The 13,169-nt window shown below is 42.6% G+C and overlaps 1 long non-coding RNA gene across 1 annotated transcript in view; it reads right to left on the bottom strand.

Moving 5' to 3' along the window:
- Positions 1–3,718: 3,718 nt before the first annotated feature.
- Positions 3,719–13,169, bottom strand: part of LOC140494690 (uncharacterized) — a 38,245-nt gene continuing 28,794 nt past the window's right edge. The window contains exon 3 of the long non-coding RNA XR_011964029.1: positions 3,719–4,084. This is a non-coding gene — a long non-coding RNA (uncharacterized lncRNA). The remainder of the gene's footprint in view (positions 4,085–13,169) is intronic.

Consider the following 13,169-nt stretch of genomic DNA (forward strand, 5'->3'; position numbering starts at 1 on the left):
ATGAAATGAAAAGAGAATACACTGGAAATAATATTGTGAGAAATAGAATTAATGTCACAGATCTTTCAGGCATCCAGATTCTCAGGATAGACCTCGGTTTATTTGACTTAGAGGCAACAGCATTTGAATAGAGCTGAGGAGTGTCTTTATTATTCCAAGATCACAGAACACAATTTTTTAAAATATGCAAGAGGCATTAGGCAGTTCTTTTCCTGGAGAGCAGAAGTGTCTGGAACCTATGATTAGCTAGTGTGGTGAATGATGAATCTCTTCCAGAGAAAGCTGAAACAACTTGTGACTGGGCCAGAGATCATGTCATACAGAGGGTAATGTCTTTACGTTTAACACTTGACCCCTGGACTGATTTTGATTGCCTGACAGTATCTAAGAAGAATTTTTTCCAGAGCATTTGTTCCCTGCTTGGAGCTGGGTTTCCTCTCTGTTTTCATGTACCTCTCCCAGAGGACTACATGGCTGTGGGAATGGGAAGCAACATTCAGCTCTTCCAGCCATTATAAAGTGGGGCAGGCTTAATGGGCCAGCTGGCTTCTCTATCTACCAATGTTGTAGGTTTGTGCACTCGTAAGAGAATTCTGTACTACATCTTCCATAACCAGACCCTGCAGCATTACATTTCCCATACATCACTCAGAAAACACAGTGACAGGAGAGTTGTTGGCCCAGCGTCATTCCATGGCATGGTTTTAATCAAATAATAACAAGCGATTCTGCATTTTGTTTCTGACTATAAGTTGCATTTCAAAGTAAACTTACTGCCTGGTGGAAAATTAAAGGACAATGTGAGAACCTTGTCAATTACACATGGTAAAAAACAATGACAGGCAGAGACTTTCTGCAATCTTGATTACCAACGGTAAATTAATTGGCACACCATTCCTAAACACCAGAGTGCATCAGCAGAGCATCTGAGAAAAGAACCTATTGCTTTACCACAAATTGGATGTAAAAGAAAAACCTTCAGACACATCTGTGTGTGTTAATCTTTCATTTTGGCCCACATATTGCAAACGGGTTGAATTATCCAAGGTGTTGAATATTGTGCATGTGTTTGACCAAGTGCATGTTTCCAGTAGCAGGAAGGTTGGTGTTTCAGCAGAAGACACAGATTTAAAGAAATTGGCAGAATAATCAGAGGGGAGGTGAGGAGATTTTATTTTGCCATGGCAGGTTCTGATCCAGGATGCACTGTGTCAATGGCTCGTGGAAGCAGTTTTAATAATAACATTTGAAATGAAACTGGATAAATACTTGTCAAGGAAAAGTTTCTGGGGCTATGGGAATGGAGAAGAAAGTCATGGGACCAAATGGAATTGATGTTTCATAGGTCCAGCAAATGGATGATAGGCAGAGTGATGTCCAGTGCTTCTTAATACAGTGAGTGGAATCTTCCATTAGTAGCAAGGCTGTGGGCCTCAGGAGCAGACATGAATGAGCAGACATCTTTGGGGAAGGGGTGATTCACCACATGAATTCACAGGGAGGGGGTGCAATTAAGCTGTGCATGGTCATGGAGCTGATGGTCAATGAGGTTCTGCTGCTCTCTGCAACGGTCTAAGTGGCACTACATGTCACAGAAGGGCAGTAACCCATTGAAATATGTGAATGCAGAGAGCTGCCAGATGGTGGGGGGTGGGGGTTACAAGCTTCAGCAGAACTTGGGACATAAGGGCTGAATCTGTGGGAGTCCCTTCATGCTGGGAATATTGCACCAGTCTACAGGGCAGTGTGTATGTCAAGCACTTACTGAGGAGCACTCAGGAGCTGTCAGAAACACAGATGCTCATAACATATTTATGTACTCATTGGGGTGACATTCTATCATTTGGTTTGTCTGCAGGAGGAAAGTGCTCATAATCACATGCCACACAACTGGAGAAGGGACACCCAATGGAAAAACTCTCTGCCACTTTGAGGAGGCTTTTCTGGGCAGGACTGGGCCAGAATTGCAGCAATATTGAGTCTCACTGGAGTCTCACCGTGATCCAGTAAGCATGCCTCCAATTTGCTAATGACAAATTACAACAAAGGACTAACATGTGAAAATATTGTTGAGAAAAGGGATTGTGCACAACCATCAGCTAATTGTTTTTCAGAAATTGCTGCAAAAACTCAGTAATTGTGGAAACATGTTTTGTATCCAGTCATCCTTCTTCAGAACAGATCGTAGCTGGGTAAAAGATGGTCCTGGACCTTAGCTGTCTCTAATCTATTTCCTGTACTTTGGCCTTAATCCCTTCTCTTCCCTCCCACAATAGTGACAGCGTTCTCCTGGTCCTCACTTAACACCCCAATAACATCCACGTTCAAAGGACCATTAGCCACCTCTAGAGGGATACCTGCAGTGCTCTAGTGAAGCTCAACATAAGCTGGAAAAACTGCATCTCATTTTCCTCATGGGAACTCTGTGGCTTTCTGGACTCAATATCAAGTTCAATCATTTTAGGACCTCAGCACTTTATTTCATATCTTTACTCCAATCCATACACACCTGGCCTTGTCATCACATGGACTCCTACTACAACCATCCCATTGTCAGCTACTAATTGTCCACATAACAGCTATTGATTTTCCCAGGCTAACATTAACCTATTCCTTTGTCTGTTCAATTATTGCTCCCTCTCTCTGGGCTCTATCTCTCACTCTCATTTACTCCTGCCCACTCCCCCCACCCGATCTTCAGGATGTACACCAACCTTTTCCTAGCTGCAATCACTTCTGAAGTGGGGTCACTGGACCTGAAAAGTTAATTCTGCTTTCTCTCCACAGATGCTGCGAGACTGCTGCGATTTTCCAGCAATTTCTGATTTCCAGCATCCGCAGTTGTTTGTTTTGTTTAGCTTATTGTTTTTGTTCTCCACTGCAGACCTTTGCAGCAAATCAAAAAGTAAGATGTGGAGATAGCCTTGCCTTAACTCTGTCTTGACCATCATCTCTGTGAATGATCGTGCAGAACCCTCAGAGACAGCATTCACATGCACCCTCCACTCCTGCAGGTACACTCGCCTCGGTCGAGGTATGTTCTACTTTAGATTTGGAATCACAAGCTGGTGAGCACATCTCATACACCCACAGAGGTCTACAACACTGAAAAAAGACCCTTTGGCACATTGAGTCTGCACTGGTCAAAAACAACCACCTAACTATTCTAATCTCACACAAATATTCACAGCTGACAAAGGATGTGAGAGCCAAGGTCTCTCGGGACTGCTGGAGACTTGGTCCGTCCAAAGCCCAGTGCTGATATCGAGCCTCCAGAATTGGCTGTTCATGACCTGATCAGAGAGGCATTGGAACATCTGGTACAGATATTACACACAGACTTGAAGAAAAGGTGGAGAAGCCCTTCCAAGTTCTGACTGCGGTTATGTCTCTGGACTGCAAACTCTTGGCTCCCTCATTGGAAATGACGTGACCCAAATCTGGCAGAACACAGAGTTCTGTTGTGAATGTGCTCACTGCTTGTAGCAATGGATGCAGTGCAGCAATGGCTGGGTGAGGGGGGGGACGAGGCACCTTAACATCCTTCCAGGTATTCCTTCTCTTCAAGGCTTCCGGGAGATACCATTATGCAGGATGAGGATCTTCATCACAGGACACTCCCTGCTTCTCTATCTCCTCTCTCTCAATGACCCTGTGCTCCAGCAGGTTAGATTGAGGAGGTGCACACAATTGTCATCCATCTGTGGCTGTTGTCTGAGCAGTGAGTACAGCCATGTCACTGTACGTCTTTCTGGTACCTGCACGGTCAGTTTTCTTTCTAATGCATTGTCCCCATCTGGAGAACATTTCAGGCAGAATATGAATGTGCCAAAGCACAAATGCATATGGCATTCCAATGTAACATGCGTATGCATTTGTTTGTGCCAAGGCGCTGCAATAGTCCTCCTTTCAGGTGCTCAAGGTCACTGGTGTGTGCTGTGTTATGTAGGAATTGTGTCCCTGTCCTGCAGGAACAGGCACCGCAGGCTTGTCTGTGGAGCATAAGTCTCAGAAGTGAAATGTGTTTTCTTTTAATTCAACCCCCAGAGCGGAACACGATAATATCAGCAGTGTTAAGGTGAACCTGTAAAATTCAACACAGGCACCAGAATGAAAGAGCAATGCAATAAAACAAAAATATCCGCACACATGTATCATAGAATCCCCACAGTGCAGAAAGACACCATTCAGCCCATCGAGCCTGAATTGACCCTCCAAAAGAGCATCCCACCCAGACCCCACCCCATCTCCATAAGCCCGTACTTACTATGGTTAATTCCACCTAGCTTGCACATCTCTGGACAGTACAGGGCAATTTAGCATGGCCAGTCCACCTAACTTGCTTATCTTTGGACTGTGACAAGAAACTGGCACATTCAGCAGAAACCCATGCAGTCACAGGGAGAATACGATTCACAGATAGACACCCAAGCTTGGAATCAAACCCAAGTTTCAGGTGCTATGGGGCAGCAGTCTAACTACTGAACCACTGTGCTGCCCTTCTCAAACTTCCAGCCATCAGAGATCAATAATCCTGAATGACATGGAGTGTCTCAATTGGCCTGGAATCTGCTGGCAATGATTCTATTTCTATGAGGATGGGGAGAAGGCTTGTAAGAAGCTTAAAAACTGACATAGCCAGGCTGTGCTGAAAGGTTTGTTCCTGGGAATGTTGTGTAACTATTTAAGGCCATGTTTATCTTTCAGTTTTGCAACCACATGTGAGCAGGCGGGCATGTTAAGTGGTGATCACCAAGCCGCTCCCTTGCCAAGATAACCCAACCTATCACGCATCATTCAGCTCATTAAGAGCTATCAGGCATTGTTTAGGTGAATTTCTTGGCCTATCACAGGCTTTGATGCCAATCAAAGTAGCCACTGTCCAATTAGAGAGGAGCTATTAGTTAAGACTTAGGCCTCCTACTCAAGCAGCAAGAAGATGAGTATTATTTTTCCTTCTTCTTCTTCATGCTACAGAGTTCAGATCATGTGGAGAGGTGGAATGGGAGTGGGCCAGAGGTAGGAAAAGGAGTGGGGAGGGCCACAGCTTTCAGAGGCCACCCCCGCCAGAAAGATTGGAGTCCCCAGAACCAGGCAGGTCGGTCACCCAGGTTTCCCAGTCAGGAAAGTAAAGACATTCCTCGCCTACCGGGAAGGCTGGTAAATGAAGAAGTAAAAGGTTGAAGCCCATAAATAGCTATTTATTCATTACTTAAGGACTTTAATTGTTTATGGGTCAAGAATATTCCCACAAGACTCCCTCACCTAATTCACAAGAAAGGGGCAAGTATTTCACTGGGGCCTAATCACCCAATTATTTCCCCATCATATGTCTCTCTTATTACATCCAGGGAAGGGACAATTCTGCCCTATGCCAACAATAGTGTGGGTGAAAACCATTTTGAATGAACTGATTGAAAATTGAATAAAATAAATCAATGTAACTCTCAAGTATGTCCAACTGCAGGAAAGCGTGCAGATATATAGACAGAAAGCACTTCACTTCAACCTTCTATTTCATCATCTCAACTACTGATCCCAGTTCTGCACATAAAACTGTTCGATTAAATACAATGGGATGGCCTATCACATTTCCATTCCCCTCCAACTGCCTAGAGATCCAAATATTTTTATGCCTGTGTATTTCAAGATTAGATAATTGATGGGAAGCTCTCTCAGGACCTTTGCCTCAGTGATAATAGATTATTGTTCATTCCCAACAGGTGAACAGAGCAGGTGAATCCCTTGATGGTTCCAAATGGAACAAAATATGTGGACCATTCATTTTCCCCAGGAGGCAATTGCCTACAAAGGATTTTGTTGACATGTCAGCTGCATTCAAATGGACGGAAACATGGAAAGTGCAGTCACGGGGTAGCCATCTTTGTGGAAAGTGCAGTAATAGGGTAACCATCTTTGGCTGAATTTCAAGTTACATTTTTGGTGTTATGAAAAGTTTCTGTTTCTAAAAGTTCCAATCATGTGTCCAGCTGATTGATCAAAAATAATTTTCCATAAAATGCCTTTCATGAGAGTACCTTGAATTAAATTATCAAGGAAGAATTTCTGAATAAACTGTAAGTGACCTTAACTTTTAATCAATGGTTAGATTAAAGAATGCACTGTTCAATATATTCAGTGCTGGTGGACACTGAAATGATAATCAAAGTTTCAGAGCTGCCTCCCCTTTTAAGAAAAATTGGCATGTGGAAGGAGAGACTGGGAAGTGAGTGGGGGAAGGGGATTTTCCTGCTTTCTGGCAATATAATAAGCAGCATGTTCTGAGTTTCTGGAAATCTAACAGGGGAGAGTGAACAAGTAACTGAAATATATTCATGACTAATGTTAATGCAATTAGTTATTGATCTTGTTACATTTTTTCAATCAATGTTTGGAACTGATCTACTCACAGTTCATTCTATTAATGACTAAGTTAGCACATTCTGGCCGTTCATCTTACATCTTTAAATATTCCTTTTTTTTGTAACCCACCCTGACCCCAAATTTTTTTCCCTCCTTTCCTGATTCATGCTGGACTCCAGTAGGTGGTGGTAACATTGTCCAGTGCCTCACCCATTTCCTGTGATGAGACAGCACACCAAACGATGCCAGTCTGTTCTGTCATGAAGGACACCACACTCACTCTGCTATCTCCACTCCCTCCACTCCTCCAAGTCACCAGCATCCACACACACACACACACACACACACACACACTGGTCACTAGCTAATGATCATGAGCAGAAACATTGGCTGAATGCATGTCTCACAAGCTTGGGTCAGCAAGAGCAAATGGAGTGTCCTGAGTGGTTCTCTTAGCTAGTAGAATGGGTATAAGGATATGTGGCTTCTTTGTCCACGTGGCTCAGTGCTAATCAAATGAGACCCAGCAACTACAGTGACCAAGGCCCTAGGTTGCTGAAGTGAAGATAAAATCTATAAGATGAGTACAGGGACAAAAAGCCAGAGATATATCCATGAGCCTTTTTTGGTATTCAGTAAGTGAAGGCTGGAAAGTTATCATTTCCAGGCAACTGGGTTAAATGAAAATTTCCAGCCCACATGTTCAAGTACAGAGAAGGATTAATAATATATACAACAAATGGAGGTCCATTCAATTCCACGTGGGTTACAGCTGTGCACTGCAATTTTCCCAAAATAAATTTCAATTTGATGTATAAAAAGAAGTCCAGAAAATAGATTGACTTTATATAATCAAAGCCAGAATTTAATGAAGATCAGAAATTTGCTCAGCAGTCAGTATTGCTGGGATTTTCACAGCTGGTGCCATTCAGATAACATCATAGAACATAGAACATAGAACATAGAACAATACAGCACAGAACAGGCCCTTTGGCCCATGATGTTGTGCCGAACATTTGTCCTAGCTTAAGCACCTATCCATGTACCTATCCAATTGCTGCTTAAAGGTCACCAATGATTCTGACTCTGCCACTCCCAAGGGCAGCGCATTCCATGCCCCCACCACTCTCTGGGTAAAGAACCTACCCCTGACATCCCCCCCTACCTTCCACCCTTCACCTTAAATTTATGTCCCCTTGTAACACTCTGTTGTACCCGGGGAAAAAGTCTCTGACTGTCTACTCTATCTATTCCCCTGATCATCTTATAAACCTCTATCAAGTCACCCCTCATCCTTCGCTGTTCCAATGAGAAAAGGCCTAGCACTCTCAACCTATCCTCGTACGACCTATTCTCCATTCCAGGCAACATCCTGGTAAATCTTCTCTGCACTCCAAAGCTTCCACATCTTTCCTAAAATGAGGCGACCAGAACTGCACACAGTACTCCAAATGTGGCCTTACCAAGGTCCTGTACAGCTGCAACATCACCTCACGACTCTTGAATTCAATCCCTCTGCTAATGAATGCTAATACACCATAGGTCTTCTTACAAGCTCTATCCACCTGAGTGGCAACTTTCAAATTTCTATGCACATAGACCCCAAGATCCCTCTACTCCTCCACCTTACTAAGAACCCTACCGTTAACCCTGTATTCCACATTCTTATTTGTCCTTCCAAAATGGACAACCTCACACTTGACAAGGTTGAACTCCATCTGCCACTCCTCAGCCCAGCTTTGCATCGTATCTAAGTCCCTTTGCAGCCAACAACAGCCCTCCTCACTATCCACAACTCCACCAATCTTCGTATCGTCTGCAAATTTACTGACCCACCCTTCGACTCTCTCTTCCAAGTCATTAATAAAAATTACAAACAGCAGAGGATCCAGAACTGATCCCTGCGGAACTTCACTTGTAACTGGGCTCCAGGCTGAATATTTACCATCGACCACCACTCTCTGACTTCGACCGGTTAGCCAGTTCTCTATCCAACTGGACAAACTTCCCACTATCCCATGCCTCCTGACTTTCCGCATAAGCCTACCATGGGGAACCTTATCAAATGCCTTACTAAAATCCATGTCCACTACATCCACTGCTCTACCCTCATCCACATGCTTGGTCACCTCCTCAAAGAATTCAATAAGACTTGTAAGGCAAGACCTACCCCTCACAAATCCGTGCTGGCTGTCCCTAATCAAGCAGTGTATTTCCAGATACTTATAAATCCTATCCCTCAGTACCCTTTCCATTACTTTGCCTACCACCAAAGTAAGACTAACTGGCCTGTAATTCCCGGGGTTATCCCTATTCCCTTTTTGAACAGGGGCACAACATTCGCCACTCTCCAGTCCCCTGGCACCATCCCCATTGACAGTGAAGACAAATAGATCATTGCCAACGGTTCTGCAATTTCCTCTCTTGCTTCCCACATAATCCTAGGATAAATCCCGTCAGGCCCGGGGGACTTGTCTATCCTCAAGTTTTTCAAAATGCCCAACACATCTTCCTTCCTAACAAGGATCTCCTCTAGCTTACCATCCAGAAATAGTTTTCATGGTCAAAATTAACCTATAATGTTCTGTGTGCACAAAGAAGTGGAAACCAGGGAGCTCTAAATTCTCTCCACAGAATTCCCACTCTCAAATGAAAAAATGGTTGGGAGGGACAGCTATTCCTTTAATTGAGTCAATGTACTGACACACCTTGATGTTATCTTTTACACATCTGATCGGTCTGAGTTACATGAGTTAATCTCAGCTGGGGCACCAGCTGGAGGTTTACAATTCACTTCGATGATGGAAGGGAAGGGAAGAGAAAGATCAGCGAAAGTTTTCATTCTTGCTCATTCTCCAAAGGCCCCTTTTGAAAGTTCTGCTGGGGAGATCATGTTCCACCAGGAAGAGTTTCACCTGTCAAATTGTCTGTTGACATTCATTATGTGCCTCACTCTTAAAAGAATAACCATCTGTGTTTTTGGAGATGCCCACAACTGGCACCTATTTGTGATAGGATTTTCTTTTGGAAGATTTGCTGCCACTTATCTTTCTTCTGGTAGGGTTTATTAGTATTAATGGGGGAACTACACTACAATACACTACATCTTTGGCAGAAGAGGTACATACTTGAGCAACAAGAAATAGTTTCTTATGTTATAGTAAGATAATTGGTTATATTACCTTAAGACTGGTTGATTATATTGACACAAGGTTAGGGACCTTATTATCTCTGAGATAATAATTAGGTAAATGCTGCACAGCGTGGACTATAGAAATGACTAACAACAAACTGACCAGATCCTCACAAGAACAGTCATTTAGATAACATTGGCAGAGATATTCCAAAGCTTCCAAGATAACTCCTTCAGACCTATTGCCTTGTACAATAACTTCAACCAAAGGACTGACACATTTTATGTCTGTTGTTTAGTGGTAGCAATTTAGACTCTCAGTTAGTAAATTGTAGGATTGGGTCAGAGTCCTCATCTACTAGCTCAGTGCCATAGCACATGGATTATTTGGGAGTAATCAGGAGTGATAACCGTGGCAGACTTTTACATTTCTTTAGTTCAGGAATGTTGATGTCAATGTGAATTGAGACCACAGAATGAGAATGAAAGCTGGCACTATCTGCTCTGTAGCAATCAACATTACACAATGAGGGACCTTCAATGACTGTTTTAGTTTTATGTTTTAATATTTTAGAAGTACCCTTCATCAGTTTCAATGAACCTGGCTTTATAATTTAGTTTGGCAATAAACCATTCAAGGTACTTCAAACAAACTTAAGCAGAAAAAAATGCTTTTGGCATAAACATAGAACAATTCTATAATTTACAAGAGACAACTAACAGGAGATTGAGTTCCTATTTGAATGAAAAGGCTTCAAAAAGATATTTCTGATAATGTCACCAAACTAATTTTATTTAGAATTTCTTACTTTGCAAACATGTATTGCAGAATTACTCTCACTTCAATCTTTTAATAAGGTCTACATATATAAGTTTACTTTCCGTCAATGTTAAGTGTGAGCTTTGTATTTTCAAAGCCTATTGATACATAGGAGGGAGGTCAGGAAAAAAGTGCCAAGGGCTTCAAACGAAATGGTGCCATATTAATAAAAGTTAGCATTACTTAGAACAATACTGGACTCCACTAACTCCTGGTGAATTTTTTTTGCATTGTGATAAGCACTTTAGAAACTAGCATCTGGATTTTTAGCCAATGCCAGTGGCCAAAGCATGGTAGTTGGGCCATAGAGCTTCAACCCCAACAGCCTCTGTGCTAGTTCACAGGCTATATCCAGTTATGTTTCTGTCATGACCATCCTCTTTCCTTCACTTGGTCTAAGGTCCTACTTCATTTATAATGGTAGAGAATAAATGCTTAGCCTTCAAGAGCAGAGGCTCTTTTCTTTTAAAAAAATATAGCTTATTTTGAGATAGATATTAGGTATAAGTAATTATTAGCAAGTTAGATATTGTTACTCGGACGATGAGGAGACTTTGGAGTCTTCCTACAAATTCATAATCTATTCTCCCTTTGTCCCACCCAAGTCCTTGTGATTTCATCACATTGAGGAGAGCTTAATGCTCTCTTCAGAAACAGTACCATTTCCATTCCATCCATTTTCCTGTTTGCAAAAGGAAGAGAGTGAGGGCAGCCTGCCCACTGTTAATTGGTAGTCAGTTGAGCTGCTTAAGTGCCTATTGAAGGTTGATGTTGAGGCCAGCTGAGATTTTCCAGTCTGCCTCCAGACCCCACAGGAAGCAAAGAACAATGCAGGCAGGATTAGCTACTCTCACTGCCACCTTAATTTAGCAGTACCAAGGGTCACCTGTGGGAGGTGCTCCCCTCCAACAAGAGCAACCCAGCAGGGGAGACCATTATCAAATTTGAAAATGTTTGGGGAGATGGCACCCCTATTTGAAATGTTCTCCTTTACCACATTGGATACCACCTCTCGATACAACTTCCAAGCTGGAGGGTTCCCTATTTTCCAGCTAGATTCGAGATCATGCCATCTATTCTCAAGTAGATGGCAAAAACACACTTTGATCAGTAATAGGTTAGTTCTGGGAAAATCACATTAAATGACTGTCTGTTCTCCGTGCTAGCTTCTGTCCCCCATTTGACTCACCAGCAATGATAAACCTGCCCCTAGGTTTTGAACCCCAGAGCATTAATTTATGAGTTCATTGGTTTTGAGGCTTTCTCGTGATATTGTAAATAAAAGTATAGATCATATTCTCCAAGAGCAATTATGTTCTGAACTACACAAATGAGTGTCAGCGAAAGGACAATTAAGTTAACTGGCAAGATTTAACACAGAGTAGTCAGTTCAGAATATAAGCTCTGTTCAACCCAACAGAGCCCCTGAACTTACAGGGCTCTGCAAATTACATTTCGACAAGCTGATGGCAAAAGAAATGCGATCGATTTTGTAAAACGCCTGCTTGCAAACTGAAACATTCTCCAGAGTCTGACATATCCTGAGAATTTTCCCAAGCACTGCTGCGAACCTGCCAAACATCACAACTTCACACAGCTTAGTGTGAACTCACAGGCCTGCAAATACATAAACACGCATGGAAATTTCATATGGGGGTTTCCAGCTGTAAGCCATCCTTATGCATTTGAAGAAGATCAAAGGAAAGCAACTGTTTTGCAAATATTCCTCAAAGTAATAATGGTCACAACTGGCAAAGTTTTTTTTAATGTTTATTATTCTGCTTTTGGGAAAACAAGTTTTTGTTTCACAATGAGAACTGAGATCCATAACACCTACATGTCTGTGTTTTTATGGCTTATATAAGTGTTATGTACCCTATGGTCCTGACATCTTTCATCCAAATTAGTATTGCATTCTTGTTTTTTCGGGACTCAGAAGTGGTGTAATCCAATTAGGAGTCAGGTATTTGTTTGAAGACAAAAATATGTGTTTTTAATAAAAGTATTAACAAACTAGAGCAACTCACACTCAAAAATGAAAATGGTAACTCGAAAAATAAATCATAATGCAACTTTTGGTTTGTGGAATGCAATGGACAGTCAAGAGTCATTTTACACTTTGAGGAAAAGCTTGGGTCAATGGCATTGTCCTACTGGACTGTCACATCTTCATATTTGTGCTGTCATATTACTAATGATATGTCATGGTACACATGAGTTGATATGGATTAGTGGTGCTGGAAGAGCACAACAGTTCAGGCAGTATCCGAGGAGCAGTAAAATTGATGTTTTGGGCAAAAGCCCTTCATCAGGAATAAAGGCAGAGAGCCTGAAGCGTGGAGAGATAAGCTAGAGGAGGGTGGGGATGGGGAGAAAGTAGCATAGAGTACAATAGGTGAGTGGGGGAGGGGGTGAAGGTGATAGGTCAGGGAGGAGGACGGAGTGGATAGGTGGAAAAGAAGATAGGCAGGTAGGACAATTCATGGGGACAGTGCTGAGCTGGAAGTTTGGAACTAGGGTGAGGTGGGGGAAGGGGAAATGAGGAAACTGTTGAAGTCCACATTGATGCCCTGGGGTTGAAGTGTTCCAAGGCGGAAGATGTGGCGTTCTTCCTCCAGGCGTCTGGTAGTGATGGAGTGGCAGTGAAGGAGGCCCAGGACCTCCATGTCCTCAGCAGAGTGGGAGGGGGAGTTGAAATGTTGGGCCACAGGACAGTGTGGTTGATTGGTGCGGGTGTCCCAGAGATGTTCCCTAAAGCTCTGAGTTGATATGGTTAGAAGTCTTATAAAGTCTGTACAGGCAGGCTCTGTCCTTGAATCCATTCACAAGTCAATTTGTACTCAAGTCAGAACA

Source organism: Chiloscyllium punctatum, chromosome 24 (assembly GCF_047496795.1).
Source record: "Chiloscyllium punctatum isolate Juve2018m chromosome 24, sChiPun1.3, whole genome shotgun sequence".
Lineage (NCBI taxonomy): Eukaryota > Metazoa > Chordata > Chondrichthyes > Orectolobiformes > Hemiscylliidae > Chiloscyllium > Chiloscyllium punctatum.